General features: G+C 45.7%; 1 protein-coding gene across 6 annotated transcripts in view; it reads left to right on the top strand.

Moving 5' to 3' along the window:
- Positions 1-26,445, top strand: part of GRAMD1B (GRAM domain containing 1B) — a 207,864-nt gene that overhangs the window by 61,590 nt on the left and 119,829 nt on the right. The window contains exon 1 of one of the 6 annotated variants that reach the window (XM_075839281.1): positions 13,052-13,149. The exons of the other annotated variants lie outside the window; for them this stretch is intronic. The gene's annotated coding sequence lies outside the window, so the exon portion shown is untranslated. Of the gene's footprint in view, positions 1-13,051; positions 13,150-26,445 lie in introns of those variants that run through there. 6 annotated transcript variants of the gene reach the window in all.

Raw genomic sequence — 26,445 nt, 5'->3', positions numbered from 1 at the left:
AGTGGCTGGTGTGATCCATACAATTAACGATTACACCACCCACACTTTTCTGAACTACAGAGCTCTTCTCTGCTTTCTATAAAGATATAATCACAATGATGTGCAGTCGCTGGATTACATTGCATGGAAGCTTTGGTGGTGAACCTGAATAAAAATGCCACCCATCGTGCCCCATGTACTAGCTCCCTCTGCTGGTGGCTGTTTGCACCAGTCACAGCCTGTCACACGGTGTAACCAGTCAGATTTATAGTCTACTGTAGTTGTAGCTGCGATATTCATTTTGGAAATGTCCTCCTTATTTAGCAGCAGTTCCTCTGTTCCTTCTGATGGGATTTTGTGGCTGGACTTATAAATAGCTGGTAACTCGCAGTCTCCATGTGCAGCTTGACAGAGCTGAACAGTTTTGCAAAGAAGAATGGGGTCAAACAATGCAGCGTCTAAAGCTGAGACTTCTTCACAAACTGTAGGCTGTAATTGTTACCTGAGGTGCCTCTGAAGTATTGACTTCTAGGGGTGAACAGTTATGCATTAAATGGAAGAAGTCCTCTGTGATTTTAGTGTGGTTTGTACAATAAAATATGAAACTCCAAGGGAAGGTGAATACTTTTTATAGACATTGTAGGGCAGTTTCTCTCCATGTTCTGTGCTTTTCTATGGTCTTCTTTTTTTCTGAAGTTGGTAGTACCCTCAGCTATTGAAATGTTTGACATCGTTCTCTATTAAGAGCATATGCGGCACCTCTGATAGATATTAAAGGGTAACTAAACGCTCAACAAACTTCTGACGTGTCATAGTGACATGTCAGAAGTTTTGATTGGTGGGGGCCCGAGCACTGAGACCCGAGCACTGGGACCCCCACCAATCGCTAAAACGAAGCGGCAGAAGTGCTCAGGTGATTGCTCAACTGCTACGTTTCTGTTGGGCTTCTTCCAGAAAACCGATGTTGCGGGGTACGAGCTCATAGACTTTCTATTGAGCCCGTACTCCAATACATTGATTTCCGGAAAAAGCCCAACAAAAACAAAGCGGCTGAACACTCACACAAGCACTCCTGCTGCTTCCTTTTTGACCGATTTTGGTGGGGGTCTCCGTGCTCGGACCCCCACCAATCAAAACTTCTGACTTGTCAGAAGTTTGTACGTTTTTAGTTACCCTTTAACCTCTCCAGCGTCATTCAAAAGTCTATTATGGTAGAGAAGAAAAATCTTGAGTATAGTCTTCAATAAATCTTACGATTTGTCTACTAGAAACTGAGAATGTTGCATGTTAAAGGCTATATACACTTTTGAAAGTTTTTTTTTTTTTTTTTTTTTTTTTTTTTGTACATCATTGTGTTTTGTTTAACTTCTTAATTAGTTTTTATTAAAAATGTGTTTTTACTTTTTTTTGGATACAGCCTCTCTGTATTCTTTATGCACAACCCCTGTATCTTTCCCTAAAGCCTGCTCTCGTCTGGTCGGGACTGACTGGTTCAGTGAGAGCGGGTCCTGCGTGTCCCTGACAGTTCATAACTTAGATGTGATCGATTACCCACCAAAATACTGAACCAGTCAGAACAGCTGTGTCTCCAAAAGTAAAACGAATTTTGAATAAAAACCTAATTAAGAAGATACACGAAACACACACTGATCTATTTATTAAAAAATAAATTAAGAAAAGGTTTACGTTGCCTTTAAAGCTGATGTCCAGCAAGGGCCACAAGTTAGAAAAAAAATCTGTAAGGTGGGAGATAATCTGTAACTATATGCTTGACTCTAAGGGTATGTTCACACGATAACTGCAATTACGTCTGAAATTACGGAGCTGTTTTCAGGATAAACCAGCTCCTGAATTTCAGACGTAATTGCATGTACTCGCGTTTTGCGGGGCGTCTTTTACGGACTTAATTTGGAGCTGTTCTTCATTGGAGTCAATGAAAAACTGCTCCAATTACATCCCAAGAAGTGTCCTGCACTTCTTTTGATGAGGCTGTTATTTTACGCGCCGTCTTTTGACAGCGACACGTAAAATGACAGGTCGTCGGCACAGAACATCGTAAAGCCCATTGCTATCAATGGGCAGATGTTTGCCGACGTATTGGAGCCGTTTTTTCAGACGTAATTCGAGGAGTAAAACGCCTCCATTACGTCTGAAAATAGGTCGTGTGAACACAGCCTTGGGGTATGTTCACACAGCAAACCAAAAACGGCTGTAAAATACGTAGCTCTTTTCAAGGGAAAACCGCCTCTGATTTTCAGCCGTTTTTTATGCATCAATCGATTTTTTTTGATGCGTTTTTTACGGAATTTTTGTAGCTGTTTTTCTATTAAGACAATGAAAAACTACTCAAGAAGTGACATGCACTTCTTTTTATTGGGCGTTTTTTTGCGTGCCGTTTTTACAAACTGGCGCGTAGAAAAATGCCCCGTGGGAACGAAACACCGTTTTTCGCATTGAAATCCATGGGCAGATGTTTGGAGGCGTTCAGCCCCCCCGTATTTTTAGCTTTTTTTGTGTGCAGATACCCTAAAGGATAGCAGACTTTCAATCCGGCTTACCCATGACCACCACCATCCCCTTATAAATAAAACACAAACTATTGTTTTAGTAAATCGTCATTTCAGGCCGCTTTTATTAAGCAATATTTTCCATAAATATCAAAACATTCTGCAAACCTTTTACCCTGCTCTATCCATCTAACTTATGGGGGACGACAACAATCCTTGAAGGCAGTCTCCATTCTCATACCCACTTTCTATGTGGGGTAAATCTCCTTTGCTGTCCAAACCTGACCCAAGGGCACCGAATACAACTTATCAAACTGCTTCTGGGGACTGCATCCCCCCCAAAAACTCCTTCTTGTATGGTCACACAAATCTGATCCACGACCCCGTGCACCTGGCCATAAATGTTCTGCCTCCAAGGACCCCATCTTCCTGTACTCCTAAAGCAAGTAGCCGTCATGACCGAAAAACACAAACCCCCCTCAATGAATAAAATTGGGCTGGTGAATGGAAACTTCTCTCCCCTGCGTGCCAAACTAATTCCCTTCCCCTGCTCTATCTTGTATAACCCAGCCCGGGCACTGCCCGGTACACGTAACCTGCTGACCTCAATTAGAGGTACATCCCAACTATTAACCCTATATGTTACTTCTAAGCCTCCGTGCTTCTACCCCAGACAAGCCGTATTCCGCTACGGCTTTGCCCCACTCCATTGCTCTCCATATACTGTATATTGTTACATCCTCATTGGCAATATTGGCACTGACTTGGCACCTGTTGTAATTCAATATAATGAAATCCTCTTTTATCATAGTAAAATGGATCTGGTAAGTTTCCGATGTTACATTGTAATTGTATCTAATACTTTATAGTGAGTAGCTATACTTCATTAGTTTACTATCTTACTGTAATGTACTGTGCATTGGCTTCTGGGAACCCTCTCTAAGGGTACGTCCAGACACCGCGTTAAAACTGCAGAATTTCCGCTAGAACTGCACTGCAGGTCAATTTCCGCACATGTTTTCATTCAGTGTCTAGATGAGATTTGTTCAAATCTCATTCACTTTGCTGCCACGGTAAGGCCCAGTCCACATGGAGTATTTTGCAGGCAGAAAAGGGCAGATTTTGACCTCCCTGCACTGTTTTTTGCCATGTTTTTCGCTCGCGGCCATTGAGGACCGCGGGCAAAAGCGATGTGAATAAAAGCTTTTTCTGCCTTCCATTGATTTCAATGGGAGGTTAAAGGTGGAAATGCGGAAAGAAATAACATGCGCTTTTTTTCCCCACGTACGGCTAGAAGCTGACACGGAAAAAAAACGTCTCGGCCGAAAATAAGCTGTGTGAACATACCCTTAGAAACTCAAAGACCTGGCTCATTTTCTTTTTCATATCCTTTAGCCCCATGTTTTTAGCCTCATCTCCTCGTCACCCTGTGGCCCTACAGCGGTTGTGAAACTACAACCCTGCGGAATGGAATGCTGGGGGTTGTAATTTCACAACAGCAGAAGTGTCTCCATTACTTTTGACAATGAATGATGTTTCCTATATTGGTCTGCAGTAACTGTTCTTTTTCCACAGTACTAGTACTAAGAGTCACTCTAGGTGGCGCCCTTGAGCAGCATGTAATGCTTGAACCCTTGTCAGACTGATGCACCTGAGCTGAAAAGCTGGGTCATCTGTGTCCTTTGCAGTGGGTGTAAATGCTGACGTGTCCTATGATTCGTCTTGTGATGTAACAACGTTTTATTGTCACTGACATTGTCCTTGCTGACATTTTAAATTCTGATGTTTCATCTCTCCCCCGTTACTTTTCATCTGCCACTGTGTACACGTTCTAATGACATCTAGTGATGATGCTGATGTGTGACCTTAGCATTTCTGCATGTAAAGGAGAACACGATTCCTTTGATATGTTCAGAGAAAAGCGTACATCTGTCTGTGTCTCTGTTGTATACATGTAGCCATAGGGAGTGCAGCGGTGCAAGTCATATCCAACCCAATGTGCATGAGGGGGCCCCTTTGCCACGTAGAACAGCAGTACTATAAATGGCATCTGATGGTTGGCACCGCTCCCTGGTATAGATTTAGCATCGGGGACCCGGATCTTTAAACTAGGACTCTGTGGAGATGCTTTTTTGATCTATATAATAAAAAGGCAATAACTGAGTTATAAGCAGAGCTTGTCCCATCAGTACAAAATCCATCATACTTTGGGGGGAGGCAGAGACCCCCACCGGCCCGCAGATTAAAGTGACTGTATTTTTGCTTCAGCGCTCAGGACCTGTGCGAGTCCCGGCAGCTCCTCCGGTATTGGGGATTTTGACTAGGATAAGTCCTGTTGAGTCAATCCTTTTGCCGTTTATCAAAAATTATATTACAGCATATGTAAAACTATCTTTTCATCTATCATTTTTCAGCGTATCCCCCAGTTTCCTTTGGCAATCTAATGTCTATGAAGACTGTCTGACTACCTCCAAGGATACAACAAGGTGAATTTTGACCTGTCCAATACATTGCATCCCCTGGCCAGAGGCTTAAAGGGTAACTAAGCGTTCAACAAACTTCTGACATGTCATAGTGACATAAGTTTTGATTGGTGGGGGTCTGAGCCCTGAGACCCCCACCAATATCTAAAACGAAGCTGCAGAAGTTCTCGTGTGAGCGCTCAGCCGCTTCGTGTCTGTTCGGCTTTTTCTGGAAATAAATGTATCGGTGTACGGGCTCAATAGAAAGTCTCTGAGCCCGTACTCCGCTACATCGGCTTTCCGGAAAAAGCCAAACAGAAACGAAGCGGCTCAGCGTTCAGACGAGAACTTCAGCTGCTTAGTTTTAGCGATCAGTGGGGGTCTCAATGCTCGGACTCCCACCGATCAGAACTTCTGACATGTCACTATGACATGTCAGAAGTTTGCTGAACGTTTAGTTACCCTTTAACTATAATGGGTGCAGGGTTTGCGATTGCACCTAGAGTCTGAGGAGGCCGAAATGGTCTCTTTCTCATTTCAGCAGACCAGAACTACAAATAATGCATGATATTTTGGGGGCCCTGTTACAGATTTTGCATTGGGGCCCAGGCGCCCCTGGAGGTAACTGATGGCAGCAGTTTGGACACCTCCAGTCATGGAAATAAGGGGCCGAACCTTGAAAAACAGCTCCTGATCATTGCCCCTACTTTACCAAGTGTTACAGTGGGGAGAACTGATTAAGACTGGCGTTTCATGGGCCAGTCTTAATCTAAACCCCGCTGGAGTAAGATGCTCCTAATTTATTAAGCGACATACCTGCGCCAGAAAGTTAAATCTACTCAAGCCATGAGCTGGAGTAGATTTGCGCTATAATTTACGCCAGTTTCCGGCGTAAGTGTTAGTAATTTTGTTGGGCTGTGGTGGGTCATACCACCTTCCACTAATTCCCATCCATTTGTTAGTAATGTCACTAATTGAGACTTTTGAGGCCTTTGCAACTTTTCTAGGCCAGATAATAAATCTGCTCCTATGTATTCTGGTAGGTCGTATTCTCCTGGCATTTACTAAAGCCAGATTCCTCCATCAGACTGCCAGAAAGTGAGCCATGATTCATCACTTCAAAGAACACGCTGCTCCAGAGTCTAGTAGTGATTTTCGGAATTTTTTTTTGGGCTGATTCGGACGTGGTTACCGTGTCAAAATCCGCGTTGAAAAACTCAGTGTGAACTGACCCTTTCAGGTAACCGTGTCACATCTAGCAGATTATAGCAATTACAGGTGTCCGCAGCAGATCTAGCAGAAATTTCATGAACTGACTTGTATTCTATGACCGTGTCACGTGTAAAGACAGAGTTCTTCAGTATGACCCATAATACTAGCAAAATTTGTCTAAAGAAACAGCTGAATTAAAAATTTACAGAGAAAAATCCTCAGGGACGTATATTTTCTGAGTTTTTTTTTTTTATCTGATAATGTCCAGGAAATCATTGCAGATCATTACCGTGTGTCATCTTCTGCCTCTCTCCTCCCCAGCCATGAGACCACTTGTTTTACTTACAACTAACAGATCCTATTGTATTGGAGAAGCATTATTCATCTTATGTTTTACCCTCGGGGAGCTCCATGACTAATGAGAGACAGAAGAGAGTTCTCCCTCCAGTCTTCCTTTTTCTCAGCGATTTGCGGACGATCCAATGCGCAATACATATCTCAGTGATCCCAGTGATTCTGCCATTGCTTTACCCGCTCCGTTTTCTTTGCTATTTCGCTTTTGTCCTTATTTTAAGATCCCGTCTAAGCACCACTGCGAGTCAGGGGTGACATTTAAGGAGAATAGACAATATTAACCACAGCTCTTTTCTGTGTGCCGAGTATACTTATTAGCAAGAATCCTTTTCTCTTCAGCTGCTCCATTTTTTTTTCCTTATCGGAGCCTTCTTTATCTAAAGAAAATGTCTTTATTATACCAGTCCACAGACAAAAATAAAATAAAATTATATATATATATATATAGCAGGTTACCATCTACCCAACAAATATAACATGGATTTCTCACACTCCTTGATGCCTTCTTCATCTTTTAGGCCTGTGCAATGGCGCACTAGGTAGGCACTCCGTGTGCCATCGTGTAATACCTGGTCAGGGTGAAGGTCTCGTTGATTGCAGGAGCCTTGCTGCTGGCTGTCTCCTAACAAGCTGTTGTCTGCTGTGGAACCTGTCCAGGAACCATTGCTTAAAGACTTCCACATTTCTTCCTATCCTGGGAGGGGAGGAAAAACTACCTGAAGACTTACATTCTCCCTCAAATCTTATACGTGCTTCAAACCTTACCCATTCATCTGCCTAATACTTTCTTCAACTCCATCAAATCTCTATTCTCCAAATTCCTCTGGAACTCTAAAAAGCCACGACTAGCACGTAGACACCTGATTCTCAAACCCAACTCCGGCGGTATGGGCCTCCCGGACATTTTAACTTATTATAAAGCCATACACCTTGGCAGATGGGTTTCCTTGAATAGAATCAGGGACACATCCCCGGCCCTGGCTGCGGAGAGAGCTCTGCTTTCTCCAGGTTTACAAGCTCGACTCTGGTGCCCTTCTTTAAAAACTGGTCTTACAAACTCCATAAGCCCTTCGATTAAAGGCACCATTTTAGTATCTCAGAAGTTTTTCTGCGATTGCATTCCAATGACAAAAACACTACCGCTTACACCTCTCCACTTACTCCCGATACTCACAAATTGCATGGCTGACCCTGATGCTTTCTGGTCTTCTTTAAAATACAATACAGTAGTTGATACTTTTGGAGATGGACAAGTTCCCGCCTTACAATCCCTTTTGCCTACAGATACACACCCGACCATCTCTTTCTTACACTCCCTGGGGTTCAAAGAAACAAGCAACCTCTTCCTGAAGATGTTCCCAGATATCTCAGAACCCTTCTGGTTGGAGACATATTTGTTATTACCTGCTCTTCCTAAGGGCCTAGTCTCTAAAATATACTCTGGCTTGGTTTTAGCTGGCTCTCCTGCCAAACCTAGTTTTCTTCTGACTTGGGAGAAGGAACTAGAAGTCCCCTTCAGCAGGGAAGATACGTCTTTTATTCTAAAGCACGTATTTGGCTTCTCTAGATGTGTTAATTCAGGAGAACTCCTTTAAGACCACAACCAGGTTGTACAGAACTCCAGATTTCCTGTACAAAATTAATTTGATCCCATCCAACCAGTGTTGGAGATGTAATGCTGACGTGGGTAACATATCCCATATCTGGTGGGACTGCCCCTTGATTAGGCCCTTTTGGGATAAAGTGTCTGACACAATTCAGAGAGTTACGAAACAAATACTCCCCCTCGGGGCTCCTCTTGTCCTCCTCTGGGCTCCATTACAAAACTTCCGCCCGAAACGTAATGATCTGATAACTCAAATGATTGCAGTGGCTAAACTACTGATTCCACTCCACTGGAAATCAACCGCACCCCCGACTTTCCGTGAGCGGTTAGATAGGATGGACTCTATTGGCAGGATGGAGGAGCTCTTGAGCTGGGAGCTCAGAAAGCATGATGGCTATCTGAAGGTGTGGACTCCATGGTTGACTTTCCGTGCCTCAGATCCCTCCCCAACCTGAGTTTTCCCCTTATCCCTCTGGATCTCTGGGGGGTGGCTGGAGTTGTTTTTCCTGAGATTGCACAGAACCCCTCCGCATGTGGAGACCCTAACGCTACTCCTTTTCTCTCAAACCCTGTATGACATCGGACTTCTCTCTTGTATCTCCCTCTTATCTTACTTTTCTCACGCTTTGACATGGGTACCCAGTTTATCGTTACTAAAGTTTCTACTTTTATTGTTGATTGTTTCTTATCCTGCATAGTCATTATGGAATAGTTCTTCGGCCTGCGTGCCGGAAGCTTTATCTGCGGTTCCCCAGGATCTATGTATGGATGTTCTTTTGTTGTATATCTTGTTATATATTTTCAATAAAACAAAGATTTGATAAAAAAAAAAAAAAAAGACTTACAAATTTATTATAAATATTATATGATTCTGGAAAATAAAAACAAAAGCAGATGTGATTACTCCCACAGACAGGCAGATTCTGGGGTCACTAGTATTCATGGCGGTAGATTTCATGTGTAAATTGCTGATATATTCTGAGATAAGGCGCAGTAAGGTAGAGACATGTCTTATTCTGAACATCTGTTCCTATCAGTAGCTGTTACCTTTGATGCCACCCCATTATCCCAAGGAAAGTGCCTTGTAGAGACGAGAACCAGATTGCAACAGACAGACTCGCTGTATTAATATTGGGAATTACATTGCAAACTTGCAGGAAATGCTTAGAGAACCTGCTATGTATTAATGTTCCTGGGAATGAAATGCCTGATCTACCAGAATGAGAGCCGCTCTTCCTATTCAATTTTTTTTGCTCTAATATTAGGAGTCTCAAGCAAAGGACCACCCAAATGCCCAAAGAGGTTGTTGAAATTGGGCACGTTTTGCAGAAATAGGACTTGTCCTGTCCTCTTGTGGGAATTCTTAAGGAAGCATGTCTGGAATTTGCCTGAAAAATGTTTATTTTCCTATTAGTGGTTTATGTTCTTGTAGTTTGTAATTATTCTGTCCTTGCTATAATGTGAATGAGTTCTTACTTCCCGCTGAGCTTGTGCTTGTACACAGCAGCCAATCAGAACAAGCAGATCTGCAGTGTAGAGCATGGGGAGAGACAAAGCAGCAGTCTGCGCCTCTGATGAGACAGGTGGTGTATTTTGGAGTATCTCAGACTCCAGTAGACAATGCAGCTAAGCTGGAGTCACTGATCATAGCTGTGCCCTAATGTAGCAGAGCTTTTTTTTTTTTTTTTTTTTTTTAAACCGCCAGTGACGATTAGCAATTTTTATTAGATCATAACTAGTCATCTGCTCTAAAAACATGTCTGCAAACAAAACCGAGAGGTGACAGGTTCCCTTTTAAGGTGTAAAATGTGATTGTAGATGGAGAAGATCATTAAATCTGAGTCTGTTCTATTAATCTTCCTTGATGAATGGACGATGATGTCTCTACTTCCTGTCTGAAATATGACACGGTCCTGGCAGGGATGAGCTGTAATGAGGTATATCAAAGTGGATGTTTCACTGTGTTGCTGGAACGATAAAAGTGAGTGACTGCTTTGTGGTATGACCGGCTGTCTCTTTATTTTATGCTGTCTCCAGGATAAAGCTGCACAATTCAGTGGACAAGCTCTGTAGAGAGTAGACACTGTGTATCAACTGTGCATTATATTAGAATTCTGTCGCTGTTTTCTATTAGTTTATTTTCTTACTAGGTTATTTATAGTCACTTCTATTTATTCTTTAGTTTAGTGTTTTGTGTATACACACACACACACACACACACACACACACACACACACACACACACACACCATATAGGATCTTATGAATTAATGTATTCCTCTCCCCACTACAATGTCTTTCTTGATCAATTATGTAGTAGTCCTTCTCACAACAGCTATAAGGGCGCTAGCTCGGAGATACCATTCTGTGAGAACTACGTTTTTGTCTTTGGTTATCACACTTTCCTGGATAACCAATTTCCGGACAGATGATCCCTTTCGTTGGCTTGGCTTGTAGCCATTAGTATTTCAGAGGCTTTAATGCAACGGGCACTGTGAGTCCTAGAGTGGACTCTTTCCTCTTCTCTATGGATGTAATGGATATCAGTAACCTACAGAACACTGGAGACACCTGTGTGAAATAAAACCCCCAGAATCCATCAGTACAGGTCTCTTGTCCCAAGGTGTAGATACCACGGAGGAAGATCCAGGAGATACTTTGAGACTAGTTGGATACTGGTTCGATGATCACACGGGCCTTCTCTTGAGGCAATACCAGACATGGCCCATTGACCAGAGTGGCGCTTTTTCTTGGGAAAAACGCAGACCCGTTATCTAATCTTATATTACCGCTATAAAGGGGTCTTCCCAGAATTACATTTTACATTTCTCTGTTGGATCAAAGCAAAAAAATTTCAATTCTAATAATTTGTTACAAATTGCTCCTGTGTGTAGATATTACTGTTCCCACCGGCACTGGACACCTGATTAGATGGATGTTCTGAGAGGCAAATCAAAAGGGCGCCATATCTCCCTTTTGATTTGCCTCTCCGAATGTCCATCTAATCATGTGTCGGTGGTCACACATGCTCAGTTGCACACTCCTATTGCCCAGATCCTCCTGTACACAGGTGGCAGAATGATTCTTGCTATTGAACACGCCAACCAATAAGGATCGGTGCACTAGAAGCAGCTTCTCACCAGCACTTGACATAGTAGGTGGACGTTCTAAAAGGGAATCAAAGGTACACCAGGGGGCACCACAATAAGTGTGTAATACCAATATCTACACATAGGAAAAATGTTTTGTGTGATCTAACAGAGAAATTCTATTTAATTGTGGGACAACCGCTTTAAATTCATCAGAATATGTATTAGCTATCTTCACATCTACGCTGGAGCCTCCGTCACAGATTCCATTAAAAATTATGAGAAAAAAAACCACCACCGCAATATGACTTTTTTGAGGACCTAAGCAGCTTCAACGTTTTTTGCTCTACTCTTCATAGCCAGAATAAGGCAGATGGTCACAGCCGTGTGCATGGTCTGCAATTACGGTGCGGTCCATCCGCAATCGCGAGCCGTGCATTTATTTAAATGGGACCGGGCCGCAATTGCGGACCGTAAAATGACTTGTCCTGAGCTTTCAGGGTATGTTCACACGGCTTATTTACGGACATAATTCGGGCGTTTTACGCCTCGATTTACGTCCGAAAATGTGGCCAGATAGCGTTGGCAAACATCTGCCCATTCATTAGAATGGGTCTTACAATGTTCTGTGCAGACGGTCAGTTTTTTTACGCGCCGCTGTCAAAAGGCGGGACGTAAAAAAGACGCCCGCGTCAAAGAAGTGCCTGTCACTTCTTCAGACATAAATGGAGCCGTTTTCCATGGACTCCATGGAAAAACAGCTCCATTTAACGTCCGTAATGGACGCAGCAAAAAACGCCTCAACATGCCATTACGGCTGAAATTACGGCGCGGTTTTCTCCTGAAAACAGCCCCGTAATTTCAGCCGTTACGGACGCTGCCGTGTGAACATACCCTTACGGTCCGCAGTTCCGGCCCCACACGGTCTGTGTAAACCATGGGCCTATAAAAATGAATGGGTCCACAATACATCTGCAGTTTTGCGGATGAATTGCTGACACAAAAACGCATTTGTGTGCATGAGGCATGATCTGTGGATGTCCATTCTAGCCCTGTATGCTGCTATGCGGTTTATCTGTGCAGCCGTCTCTTCTCATTGAGGGAAATTATAAGTGGTGTCATGGGCTTTTTTAGGTGAATCCTGTTCATACAGCGGGGTGGGGGGGGGGGGGGTTTCCTGCATCAAAGCAATAGGTGCATATAGAGAGCCGTCTATCAGTCTGCAGCGTAATCTGCTTCATTCATGTGAAATGAAAGGTGATTGATGACACAGAAGACGCAGTGATGATAAATGTTCATTCTGCCTCTTCCTGAAGCAGCAGATGTTCAGTGTGAATCTGCACCATTGTCCCTCTTATGTCCAGCTGCTAACCTGTAGAAAAGTGACCCATCCTGCTGGAGCTTTGTGAAGTAACTGCAGCATAGAGATCCCATTATTTCACAAACGCTATTGGGATATAGTGTTCTCAGCTGCAGTGCTGTTATCGGCATACAATGCCAGACTATTTAGACCGTGCTCTGTGGAGATCAGTAACGCTCTTCTCGAACCCCCCCAATTGCTGAGCATGCAATTCGGAAAGCCTGTGATGCGAGCCCCCAATACAGGCATGCACTCATGTGTACGGATGACAGTCGGCTCTCTGAAGCATCTTTATTCTTGGTACCACGCACCCATCATCCGGTTGTCGGTTGTCTCTTGGCATCTATTGATTTCAGTGTAACTAGGCCAAAGGCAGATCTGCATTCCCCGTGCTGGGGACATGAGTGTACAATGATGAATGTGGCTGGATGAAGGCACTGAGATCATCCAATAGCGGTGCAGCTTCCAGCGAGGTTGAGCAGCTTCTGCAGATGAACTGGGCATCACACGCTGTCAGAATGGAAGCAAATCCCTGACAGGCTCTAGTAATAAGTTCCTGTGTTTTGGAGTGAGGCTTAAGGTGAGTGTGCTGGATGGGATTTGCATTTTTCAGACTGCTTTTTTTTTCTTGTGAATCATCACCCTCCTCCTTTTCTCCCCTCACTGTCCTGTCCCACACACTAATCTCATTGCTGTGACCTCTGCTCTTCTAATACCTCTGCACCAAAATGCCCCGGACCAACACCCAGCGTTGTTATGCTGCACTTTTGTACCGTGCCACCTCCTACTACACCCAGATTCTGCCTCACACCCCCTCCCACCACTCAGCCATTATTATCCTAATCCATCGCTCAGATACTGTACTTATCACAAGTGTCCAACTCCAGCTTCATATTTTCCAGATCTCCTTATTCTAGCTCCATCCTTGTCAAAGCCAACTTGTATTTCACTGCCCAGTCAGCATCTATCCGCAGATTACCTGCCATGCACATGGCACACATGGTTAGCCATGCCAACATCTTTGTGCTTTACAACTACCACGTGTTCATGGGGATTAAAAAAATATATATTCTAGACAATAGTGTCCCGGCTTTGATTATAGTCCCATTCACCATTTCTATTGCCTGATTGACCAGAGTAGTAAACCCTGAGTGTGTACACAAATATTACCCATCATTGACGTCACATTGGATTATTTCCCTGCAAGAACTATATTGTAAGATGTAACTACTAATACAGTGTGACGAGTTATTAATATAGTTGTTGCAAGAAAATAATCTGATCTAATTGGGCTATCACTATGGGTAATATTTGCAGTTTGAGTCTGCAGATTCATTTCTTAATCTATCATTATACCGGTCTAATCTGTTTTCCTGATACAGAGCTCCAAAGCCGCTGCACAGACATGCATTTAAAACATAATGTTCTGGATTCCTGCAGCAACTAGAGGGAGCTTATTGCATACAATTATAACATTGATTCCAATGTATATACAGTATGCAGTAAGCTCCCCCTGGTGGCGGCTGCAGGTAGCTAGAAATTGATGTCTATGCAGGAGATTCAGAGCTCTGTATCAGAAAAACGGACCCCCATCTTTTAGACCTAAAATTGACATGATGTTGCAAGCGGGAGATTCACTTTTAAAACCGTTATCGGGTTTCAACAAATAAATGTTAGTTGTGTAATGAAAAGTTCTAAAAACTTTTATTATACTTTCTATATCCATTCCTTGCCGTTTACAAGATCTCTGCTTGCGGTCATTCAGTAGAAACCTTCAATACTTCCAGTGCATATAAATCTGTTTTGGTCATATGATGGACACACGAGTGTAGGACTGATTTAATGTCACAGTACAGTTATCGGAGTTGTCTTGTAACAAGCCATGCATACATCACATGACCATGGACAGATACGTATCCCTTGGGAGTAAACAATTAAGTGACTGCAAGCAGAGATTTTGAAAACCATGAGCTATTGATACAGAAAGTATGAGAAAAATGTATAACTTTTTCTTATACAAAGAATATTTATTTTTTTATGATACCGGAATACGCCATTTACATTCATTTCCCTTTTTCTTCAGGAGTACCAATACCTTCCAACACTATTGCTGCTGCGACTTGTGTGTGATGGTTCCAGTAATAAGTTTGCAGGGTCCCCGTCACCCTTGTAATCTGTCAGAATGCAGGCTTCTATTTGTGACAGCCTGTATTCTACCCATTGAGCAGCAGACATAGGATCCTAGTGGACTGACGGGAAAGCTGCAGGGAATTCCTGTAATATCAGAATGTTGCTGCTAGTTAACAGAGCCACAGAGGTAATAATTTGATATGAAAGAGGGTGAGGACACACGCAGCGGCAGACAAAAACTGCGCCAACATGCAGTAGGCATGGACTACAAATTGTTAGTTAAAGGCCGGTTTTCTGGTAAAATTATAGTATTGCCTGGACAATTGTACGCCTATTAACAGTTTGTAAACCGTGACCACCGCACATAGGGTTGGTTTTCCACTGCATGCGGACGCCGCTACATGTGTCCTTACCCAAAAAGAATAAATTTAAAAAAGCAGACATCCTCAAACATGCAGCGTCTGTTGATTACTTAACTCCACATCTGAGTACTCTGCTGGCAATATGCCCTCTAGTGGTGAAATATAAAGAAGCTGTACACATAATCTAATCTTGTGTTTATTTACGTATTAAGTAAAGAGGCCAAAGCTGTGCAGAAAAAAAAATGAAGGATTTGTCCTCTGCAAATAATCAGATCAGTGCTTGTATGTTAAGGCTAGGGAATCCTTGCTAAAAATATTTGCCTTTATTTAGATGGCAGTTGTATATTTTGCATCAAAAAAGAATCCAATCCTGTTTTTGAGCGATATAAACCATTCGTAACCCATAATATCATTGTGCCCACCTAGCCCTCACTTCTAAGGGTAATGCCACCCAGGGTGGCCACACTCCTCGCCACCATGCTGTTCGGTGCAGCTCCTTAAATTGTTAGTGGCCACGCAGTTTTAAGGGTAAACTGCTGTTTACCTGCAAAATTATACTGTCTTAAAGGATCTATTCATGAACGGCCGTACGACTTTGGAGGTAAGCAGCAGTTTTACCCGCAAAACCGCGCAGCCATGAACAATCAATTGGAAAATTGCACCGGACAGAATTTCGCCTTGGTTTTTAGGCAGCTGCTCCGTGTGGCTTCACCCTTAAGATATGTTTCCACATTGCCCTGTGCTTTTACCGGCAATATCGTGCAGCCAGTGGCGACTACACGTGGGCATGGTTGTGTCCGCATGCGGCTGACGCAACGTGGGAACGCACCCTTTGCACAGGACCGAACTACCAATCAAGTGACAGCCGCAGTTCACACAGTGCACGGACTTACATGTGACTCAATGTATTTCTCTGGACTGCAGTTGTAGCTTAATAGTTAGAATTAGAAAAATATCACTACAAAAAGTCTGTGTGGAGCCCTGGCCTATGGCGGGGTTTACATGTTGTGGTCAATATGTGTGTTTGTTTTTTTTGTTGCTATTTTGCTGAAATGTTTGCTAAATTGCTGCACAATGTTGCCGTTATGACACCGTTTGCTGCATTTGACTGCAACATGTGAACCCAGCCTAACAAAGACCACGCACAGCTGGCTGCCACTACGCATGGTTTTTCTCAGGTTCAGCTCATGACTTGCTCACCTGATACACTTCTTTCTCAAATGGTTGTTTACTGATAGGCCAAGTATACAGCATGGAACCGGCTGATGTGGTTACAGCAAAGGTAGGATGGAAATGCTGCTCAGCTCCCTGTGCGTAAGTGACTTCTTCCTCCAGAATGAATCCATGCGTCTGAATGCAAGGGAAGGGCTGCAGCCCTTCACGTGTGCCTGACTGCCCCTCTAATGTGGCACGTCCCTCTACTTCTTATGCCTGTGCATGAAATAAATTGAACTGCAGGCTTAAAAAATAAAATGTTTTCTTATTTTTTCTTTTTCGGGTTGATCACAGACGTAGTGCCATACAGTAGATTCTGGCATTCAGTACATTTCTGCCCACTGGTCCTAAGCTGGCCATAGACTTAAAGATTTCCCCCTGATCCAACAAAAGTTCTGATATTTGTTGTGATTGGGATGTTTCTTGGGAAAGGCGCGTCCACTATTAGGTCTTTCCCACAATGTATTCTATTATTGCCCCTCTTGTACTGTTCTCGGATTATGGTAAAGTAACCTCTATGTAATAATCTGTCTAATACTATTAACTGATCAACCCTAAAATGGTTGATATAATGGCTCACATTTCTATTTATCTCCAGCATGTTCTGTTGGTAAAATTTAAGGCGTAACGTAAAAATGGCAAAGACTGTAATCTCCCCATAATATTTGGGATCTGTTAATGGAATGAGGCTTAAACTGTGTCAGAAATGCAGCAGGTCTCTCTTTGTGGGAGTCCAAAGATGAAAATTAACAATTTGATGGAAATTGGTGCTGAAATTGGGACACACAATTTTGAAATACAAATTAGTGGTTTTTACAAAAAATATGTGGGCTTGCTGCAATTACAGAAATCATGGCAATAAAAGCCAGCCAACAAATGACTCGGAAATATTCCCTTCATGTTCTGGTCGTCTTGTTGCCACATTTTTTTCTAATTCAAATTTTAGGGAATTATATATATTTTTTAATTTGGTCTGTTTTTATGTTTTATCTGTAAGTATATGCAATTAAAATAGCTGCAGGGGGGGCAGTTTCATAGCAACAGCCCATGTGAGCGTAAGGTGACTACCATCTCTGTGCTTAAAGGGGTATTCCCATCTCAGATGTTTATGGCATATTTATAGGATATGCCATATATGTCTGGTAGATGCGGGTCCCAGCTCTGGGACCTGCACCTATCTCAGGGACCTGGTCCCATCTGATAAGTTGGCCGCTAGCCACTGCATTTAGGCAGAGAATCAAAGAAGAGGTGGCCTGGAATTGAGGAAACAGCTGAACTTGCTGCTCGCTTCTGCAGACAAAATAATGTAGACATGCAGAAGTTAAAGGGAATGTGTTGCCAGCAAAACATGTTGTTTTTTTTTAGTTAAACAATTAGTGTGTAGGTGATTAAACATTGTTCTAATTTTATTTATTTTTTTCACGAGTCAGAAAATATTATAAATTGGATTCTAATTTATAATATTTTCTATTGCTGGTCACTAGATGGAGCCATTCCCAAAATTGCAGCATTGCATGTGGTAAAGCAGCCACATTGCTTTATGCTGCAAAATTGGGTAAAAATCCCTCGCTCTAGTGAGCTCTGAGAATCCCCCCCCTCCTTTATCCTGGCTAGTGCCGGGATAAACGAGGGGATTGAACGGTCTAACCTCCTACACTGTGTGTCGCCATTTTTGGAGCTAACACACAGTGTAGTAGGTTTACATACAGTAGTAAACACACACTGAAACACAAACATACATAGAAATCCCTTACCTGCTCCAGTCGCCGCCGCTCCCTCCGGTCCATCCGCTCCGTCTGCTGCCGCTGCTCCATGTGCACAAGTCCGGAAGCCGCGACCGGAAGTAGTAATATTACTGTCCGGCCGCGACTTCCGGTCCACAGGAAAATGGCGCCGGACGGCGCGCATTTCAAATTGAACTGTGTGGGAGCGGCGCATGCGCCGTTCCCACACAGCGGTGTACATGTTAGTGGATGGAACGGGCCCCGTTCGCAGTCCCTATGGGACTGGAGCTGCCGTATTCCATGTCTGTATGTGTCGTTAATCGACACATACAGAAATGGAAAAAAAAATGGCAGCCCCCATAGGGAAGAAAAAGTGTAAAAATAAGAAAAAGTAACACACAAACACAAATTAATCCAAACGTTTTTAATAAAGCACTAACATCTTTAACATATTAAAAAAAAAATTGTGGTGACACTGTTCCTTTAAAGAGGCTCTGTCACCAGATTTTGCAACCCCTATCTGCTATTGCAGCAGATCGGCGCTGCAATGTAGATTACAGTAACGTTTTTATTTTTAAAAAACGAGCATTTTTGGCCAAGTTATGACCATTTTTATATTTATGCAAATGAGGCTTTCAAAAGTCCAACTGGGCGTGTTTACAGTAAAAGTCCAACTGGGCGTGTATTATGTGCGTACATCGGGGCGTTTTTACTTCTTTTACTAGCTGTGCGTTGTGAATGGGAGTGTATGATGCTGACGAATCAGCAACATCCACATCTGTTCGTTAACACCCAGCTTCTGGCAGTGCAGACACACAGCGTGTTCTCGAGAGATTATGCTGTGACGTCACTCACTTCCTGCCCCAGGTCCTGCATCGTGTCGGCCACATCGGCACCAGAGGCTACAGTTGATTCTGCAGCAGCATCAGCGTTTGCAGGTAAGTAGCTACATCGACTTACCTGCAAACGCCGATGCTGCTGCAGAATCAACTGTAGCCTCTGGTGCCGTTGTGTCCTCGCTCGTCCGACACGATGCAGGACCTGGGGCAGGAAGTGAGTGACGTCACAGCGTGATCTCTCGAGAACACGCTGTGTGTCTGCACTGCCAGAAGCTGGGTGTTAACGAACAGAAGTGGATGATGCTGATTGGTCAGCATCATACACTCCCATTCCTAACGCCCAGCTAGTAAAAGTAGTAAACACGCCCCGATGTACGCACATAATACACGCCCAGTTGGACTTTTGAAAGCCTCATTTGCATAAATATAAAAATGGTCATAACTTGGCCAAAAATGCTCGTTTTTTAAAAATAAAAACGTTACTGTAATCTACATTGCAGCGCCGATCTGCTGCAATAGCAGATAGGGGTTGCAAAATCTGGTGACAGAGCCTCTTTAACCCCTTAAGGACACGGCCAATTTTAGCCTTGAGGACAGAGCAATTTTTTTTGCATTTCCCTCTTTGCATCCCGACGCTCATAACGCTTTTATTTTTTGTACGACGTAGTTGTATGAGACTTTGTTTTTTGCGGGACGAGTTGTACTTTATGTACGTACCATTTTTTGGTACAAATAAATGATCGTTTCATTTCTATACATTTTTAATTAGATTAAAATGCAAAAAAAAAGCAGTTGTGCAGCAGTTTTAATATTTTTTTTTTTACACCATACACCGATCATAATAAATAATGGTATACATTTGTAGTACAGGTTGTTACGCTCGTGGCGATACCAAATATGTCTATATTATTTCATGTTTTGGGACTTATATTTTAAAAAGTTAATTTATTATAAAAAATTTGTATTTCTGTGTATTTTATTTACTTTTTATTTATTTATTTACCATTATTTTTTTTTTACATTCATTTAACTTTTTTTTTAAATCCCATAAAGGGATTTATCATTTTGATTTTTATTTTGTAACTGCAATGTACTGGCATAGATCTATATGCCAGTACATTAGCCTGTTACTGATCGTACACAGGCAGTTGATAGGGCATACCTCAGTATGCCCTAACAACAGGAAATATGTTCAGACAGCCCTGGGGTCCTTCACTGGACCCTGGGCTGTCTGGCCATACGAGTTGTGGGCTTTGATCGCGTCACAGTAATTTTCTGTGACGCGATCAATGTGCAGTCCCCCCTCCTTGAACGCCGCGATCAGCTGTCATCGCGGCGTTCAAAGGGTTAACAGTGGAGAGAAGATGTTTCTCTCCTCTCCGCTGTCAGAGCGGGGCCGTGGCTGTGTATTACAGCCGTTACCCCGCTCTCGATCGCGCGCACAGACGCGCGCAGGGACGGCTGTCACACAGGACGAGTATGCTCGTCCTAATGCGCGAAGTGCTCGCCGCTCAGGACGAGCATACTCGTCCTGTGTCGGCAACCAGTTAAGCTGTGCACAGGTTTCTTTGTTTTTGTTTTCTAAGCCAAAACCAGGAGTGATTCCTGAATGGAGAGAAAAATCTATTTTGCATTTGAAAATGGGTTACATTTCTCATGTATTCATGTAAAAAAAAAAAAAAAAAAGAAAAAGCTAGTCCTACGGCCTCAAGCACACTACTGTAGCCGTGTGCACGGTCCGTAATTACGGCACGAACGGCCTGAGGAGTGTCATCCGCGGGCCATCCTTAATCGCAGACTATTCACACACATTTTTAAAGTGTCTTGATCAACTGTGCTGTTTGTCTTCATGACCTGCCTAGGTAGAGTCGTGTGTTAACCTTAGACCATACTATCCCCCCCCACCCCCACTTAGTAAAGACACATGACACCGAGGTTGGATGTGAAATGGCCACAGCAGCCGTTTATTAATTTCACAGTTTTATAAAAACAATTTAAATCCGAAACATTCGGATAACTAGTTAGGAATCCACCAGAGAATTCCTCCTAATAATTCACATGACCCAACATGGGTCAGAATCATAAATAACAATTAACCGTTAACATTAACCGGAGCAGAGGAAGTCCTTGAAGCCCCTTCAGATGTTCCTTATTAAGAACACACCGAATTAGCCATCTGCAAACCACCAATTACCTCCAGCCGTAAACCAGCTCGGAAGCACCGTTCACCTCTGCAGATGGCTCCAACCACTAGAAGTCCACTTCAAGGGGATAACACCCGATGAAGCCCTCAAGTGATATACCGACCACTAGAAGTCCACTTCAAAGGGATAACACCCGATGAAGCCTTCAAGTGATATACCTTCTACCAGAAGACCACTTCAAAGGGATAACACCCGATGAAGTCTTCAACCATGTACCTTTTTTGGGGGACGCATACCCCCGATGCGACCCCCCCACCATTTTGTACTGACTGGCCTCAAGGACTCCCCCCGCCACAGCGAAACAGGCCTTGACCCCCTTAAGCCTGTGAGTTCCTCCACACCACCACCGCCCGTTCTATGCCTTCTGCTATCGCCAAGCTCCAAAGATCAATGCCAACCTCGGTCAGATGAACCCCGTCACTTCTCCAGAAATTCCCCACTCCTGACTCCAAATCCCTATGCCTTACGCAAATGCCCCCGTTCTTTGCCACAAAACGGGACACCGCCCGGTTAACCTTTATGCGAGCCTTATTGACTCTCTCCACCGATCTAGCTAACCGCCAATGCTTTCTTGGGACTATGTCCGACCACACTACCACCAACTTAGGATAAGATACCCACAAACACAACATATCATGTTTGATATCCCGCACCAACTCACGAAAAGGGCGGACTCCTAAGTCATTCCCACCCACGTGCAACACTAAAACCTCCGGAACCCTATCAAGCCGCGCATATGTCTGGAATTCCGCCAACACCCTGTTCCACGACATACCTCTAAAACCCAGCCAATGCACAACCGCATCCTGTCGCGGAATGCGCAACTGGCGACCATCCGGGCGGACATCCGCCCTCAAAGCCCCCCAGTGCACGTACGAATGACCCATCAACCACACCAGACAAGGAGGCGAATCTGAAACAGAAAAAACAATTAGGCACCACCAATATAACATTTGTAAGCGTAAACAACCCAATCATAACATATGGGGGCGGACATAGGACTTAAACCTTTTAGACTCCCAACGACCAATACGCCTCACCCCTTCATCATCCAACCCCCAGCGCCCCGCTTCCGTTGCTGCGCCAATCCTGAAGGAATGAGATGAATATGAGCCTGCCGCAACACCAACCGCCATCAAACATTTTTTAAATACAGCTCCAAACTGAAACCTGGACAAAAACGACCCGTCCACATGACGTAACAAAGGCAAATCTGGAGACCCCCCGCTTTGCGTAAAACCCCGCATGCACTCTACAGGGCACATGACCGACCCCGGGAGAGCGAACAAAACTATCAACTTTCCCTTCCCTACTTGGTCAGTTTTTGATCGACGCAACCATACCTCTAGCCGATCTGCAAATAGGCTCACCTCCCCAGATCTCAGCCCCCCTGCCCGTTTTGTACTTGGCGACACCAACTCACCTATTCTAAATGCTCCAAAAAACGCTAACGAAAAAGCCAATCGAAACAAATGCATTTCATCTGAAGAACGACATACCGATGCTAATGAACCGCCCAACGATTTAAGCAAAGCAAACGACACCGGCCTTCTACTATCCGCCTCCACCCTACCTCGACGCAACCCCTTCAAAGCCTGCGATACCAGAAATTCCTTCGATACATCCCGAAAACCCCGCAGCTTAAACCCAAACGCCACCGCAGATATGAACCGGTTCACCTTCGCTACTGAAAACCCCGCCTCCCAGGCGTCCCCTAACCAGTACAAAAGTGCCACCAACCTGTCTCTATCCGTATTGACGTCACCCAACTCTCTTAACCACTCCTCCCACTGCCTCCAACAAGCAGCATACGCACTCCACGTCGCGCGCGCCAAAGACCTTTTTAACAGCTGCTCTACGGGACCGATACCAGATCCCACAGATGCTCCGGACACGCCAACCCGAGACGTTCCGCTCCCGGTGCCAATTGCCGAAACCGGTCCCACTGCGAGCGAGAAAGAGCATCAGCGATACAATTCTGAACACCCGGGACATGCACCGCCACCACCCACGCGTTCAATGACAAACACACCAACACTAAATGTCGCAACAACTGAACTACCGGAGGAGAGGACACCGTGATGTTATTAATGGCCAGCACCACCCCCATGTTGTCGCAGTAAAAACGGACCTTCTTATCCCTGAGCCTGTCCCCCCAAATGGTAGCCGCCACCACGATGGGAAACAGCTCGAGCAGGGCCAGATTCCGCGTGAGTCCACTGGACACCCAGCTAGCCGGCCATTGAACCGCGCACCACGGACCTCCCCCATAAGCTCCAAAACCACCCACCCCAGCCACATCCGTAAAAATATTCAAATCACTCGTATCCTGCGCAGGAGCCATCCATAGCGAGCGACCATTGTACTGGCCCAAGAAGTCATCCCAAACCTGAAGATCAGCTCGGTGCTCCTCCTTGAGCCGCACAAAATGATGCGGCGCGCGCACTCCCGCCGTTGCCGCCGCCAACCTCCTACCAAACACCCTCCCCATTGGCATAATCCGGCAGGCGAAATTCAACTTCCCCAGCAGCGACTGGAGCTCCCTCAGCGCCATTTTCTTCATTCTACAAGCCTGTCGAACCTCCAGCCTCAAAGCACCCAACTTATCCGCCGGGAGCCGACACTCCATTGCCACCGAGTCAATTTCGATTCCCAAGAAACAAATCGTCGCTACCGGGCCCTCCGTTTTTTCCGGCGCCAAAGGGATCCCAAAATCCCTCGCCACCTTCTGTAGTGCATGAAGCAAATTACCGCAAACCGGCGAACCCCCCGGGCCAACGCACAAAAAATCATCTAAGTAATGGATCAACGAATCGACCCCGGATACTCCCCTCGTTACCCACTCCACGAAGCTACTAAACGCCTCGAAGTATGCACAAGAAAGAGAACACCCCATCGGAAGGCACCGATCCACGTAAAAGGCCCCATTCCAAAAACAACCCAACAGCCGTTTGCTTTCTGGATGGACCGGCAACAACCTGAACGCCGCCTCGATGTCGGTTTTTGCTAGCAGCGCCCCCGGACCCGCAGCCCGCACTAACCCCACCGCCTTATCGAATGAGGTATAAACTACGGAACACAACTCGTGATCAATCCCGTCATTTACCGACGAACCTTTGGGATACGATAAATGTTGAATCAAACGAAACTTTCCGGGCTCGCGTTTAGGGACAATACCCAAAGGGGACACAACTAAATCTTTCACCGGCGACTCAACAAATGGCCCCGACATGCGCCCCAACGAAACTTCTTTTAACAACTTTTCCGACACGACTTCCGCATGCAAGTAAGCCGATTTTAAATTTCTCCGCGTAACCGGAACCTCATAAGGAGGCGGAGGAATAACAAAACCAACACTAAACCCTTCATAAAGCAACTTAGCTGCCGCCCTATCCGGATACTCACTTAGATAAGGGGCCATCCTTTCCACCCTCACCGGCGACACCCCCTTGACCAGCCCCGTGCTGGTTCCCTGACCTCTTTTTTCGCAGACATTTTGCCGCCCCGTGTGATGCACCATTACACTCGGAGCACACGTGCTTGAACTTGCACGTGGCCCCGAACTTGCACTGGCCTTCATTGAATTGCCAGCAAAACCCCGCCTTTCCCCCGCCGCTTTGTCCACTCTGACTAGACTGGCCTCCCTGGCCACCGCTCCCGGGAAAGGGCTGCCTAACCGGAGCCGTAACCCGTAACCAGAGAGCAATATCCTTCTGGTCCCACCGAATCGCCGGCCGAACCGCCTTCCGCTGACGGAATTGCTCATCATATCGCAGCCACGCCTGACCCCCATACGCCCTATGAGCCTCCCCAATGGCATCAAAATAACAAAACAACGCCGAACAATTTTCCGGCGCCTTTTCCCCTATCACACTAGCCAATATGGCGAACGCCTGCGACCAATTAACGAACGTCTGCGGGATAAGCCTATACCGCCGCCGTTCCTCCTCGTCCTTTTTACTCTCATCCCGCTTGCTCTTATCCAAATTAAATTTAGCCAGCGGCAAGAGAGAAAAAATTTCAACATATTCGTCTTTCCAGATCCGATCACGCACCTCCTGCTTTAAATGCGCCCCCAACGGACCCTCAAAACAAACATACACCTCCCCCCGAGCACGATCGTCCATACGCACTCGATCGCCGTCCTTCTGTGCCTCGGTCTGTACCGACACCGCGACCGCCTCTCTTACCGCCACCACAGGACCCGCCTGTAACGATCCCACGTCCCTGGGGCCTTCCCAAACTACCGCAGGGGACGCTTCCGTTACTACCGGCGCCGCGGCCCTATCCAGGCGCCCCACCAGCTCCCGTAAGCAACCCACTAAGTCTGCCAAACCCGCTCCGTCGCGTCCGCCCGCGCCGCTACCGGCCCCCGATGCAATGCTAGCCGCCCCCTCGCCGACACCCGACATAAAAATCGCTGGATAAGACAATGATGGAGTTATACACTCACCGGGCTGCACAGGCGCTGTGTTCCCGTCAGCCGGACCATCCTGACCTCGACGATACACGTCCAGTTCACCTTCCTCCAGTTCTTCCCTCGCCGACGACTGTCCCTCCCAACGACATCTTCGGAACGGGGATGAGGACGCGCTGACCGATGGGCCGGCAACCTGCCGCCCGACCGCCGGGACCCAGACTTCCGACCGGACCTGTTGCCTCGACGTCGCTGCAGATCTAGTCGTCCGTCTAGACGATCCTGACGAAGCCTGCCCCCTGGCCGGAACATCACCATGCGGGGCGGCCGTACCTTGTTCTCCACATCTTCCATCTGATGGGGGAGGGGTGACAGGGAGCCCAGCCTGCGACTCCCTGCTTACCGCCGGACCCCGTCGCGGCCTGGGATTCCTGCCAGGACGCAGGGCCTGGGAAGGGGCGGTCCTCCCAGCTGCCTGGCCTGCAGCGTCCGGGATCGGGCTCCCTCTGCGACGCCGTGTCCGCGGGACTACCTCCGGACTGAGGCGCTCTGGAGGTCGGGACCGCCGAGAGGGACGGGTCGACCCAGCCTGCGTCGCCGTCACCCCTGGCACCGCTCTCTGCCTGCCCAGCGCAGGAGCGGTTGTTGCCGACTCCCCCCCCCCCCGCCGCCATAGCCATGCTCGTAAGGGGGCCGGGGGAGGGGAGCCTGTCCCTTTCAACAGACCCCGAACGCCGTGCCCGACGTGGCGAAACGGCGTCCGGGATCCTCGTTATTGCAGCCACGGTCTCCTCTAGCCATCCGGGACCGTGGTGCACAGCAGCGGCACGCAGCCGCTCTAACATAAGGGCTTCTGCCATTTCTAAAAGCCGGGCAACGGGGAGCTTACTTGCTTCTATGTTACTCCTCCCGCTGCTTCCGGCTCAATGCCGAGAAACAGCGGGAAGCGCAGTAACGGCCCTCCGTCCCCCTTAACTCCTCCCCG

This window comes from Rhinoderma darwinii, chromosome 10 (genome assembly GCF_050947455.1).
Source record: "Rhinoderma darwinii isolate aRhiDar2 chromosome 10, aRhiDar2.hap1, whole genome shotgun sequence".
In the NCBI taxonomy this organism is placed as follows: domain Eukaryota; kingdom Metazoa; phylum Chordata; class Amphibia; order Anura; family Rhinodermatidae; genus Rhinoderma; species Rhinoderma darwinii.
This window is presented reverse-complemented; position numbering and strand designations above follow the sequence as displayed.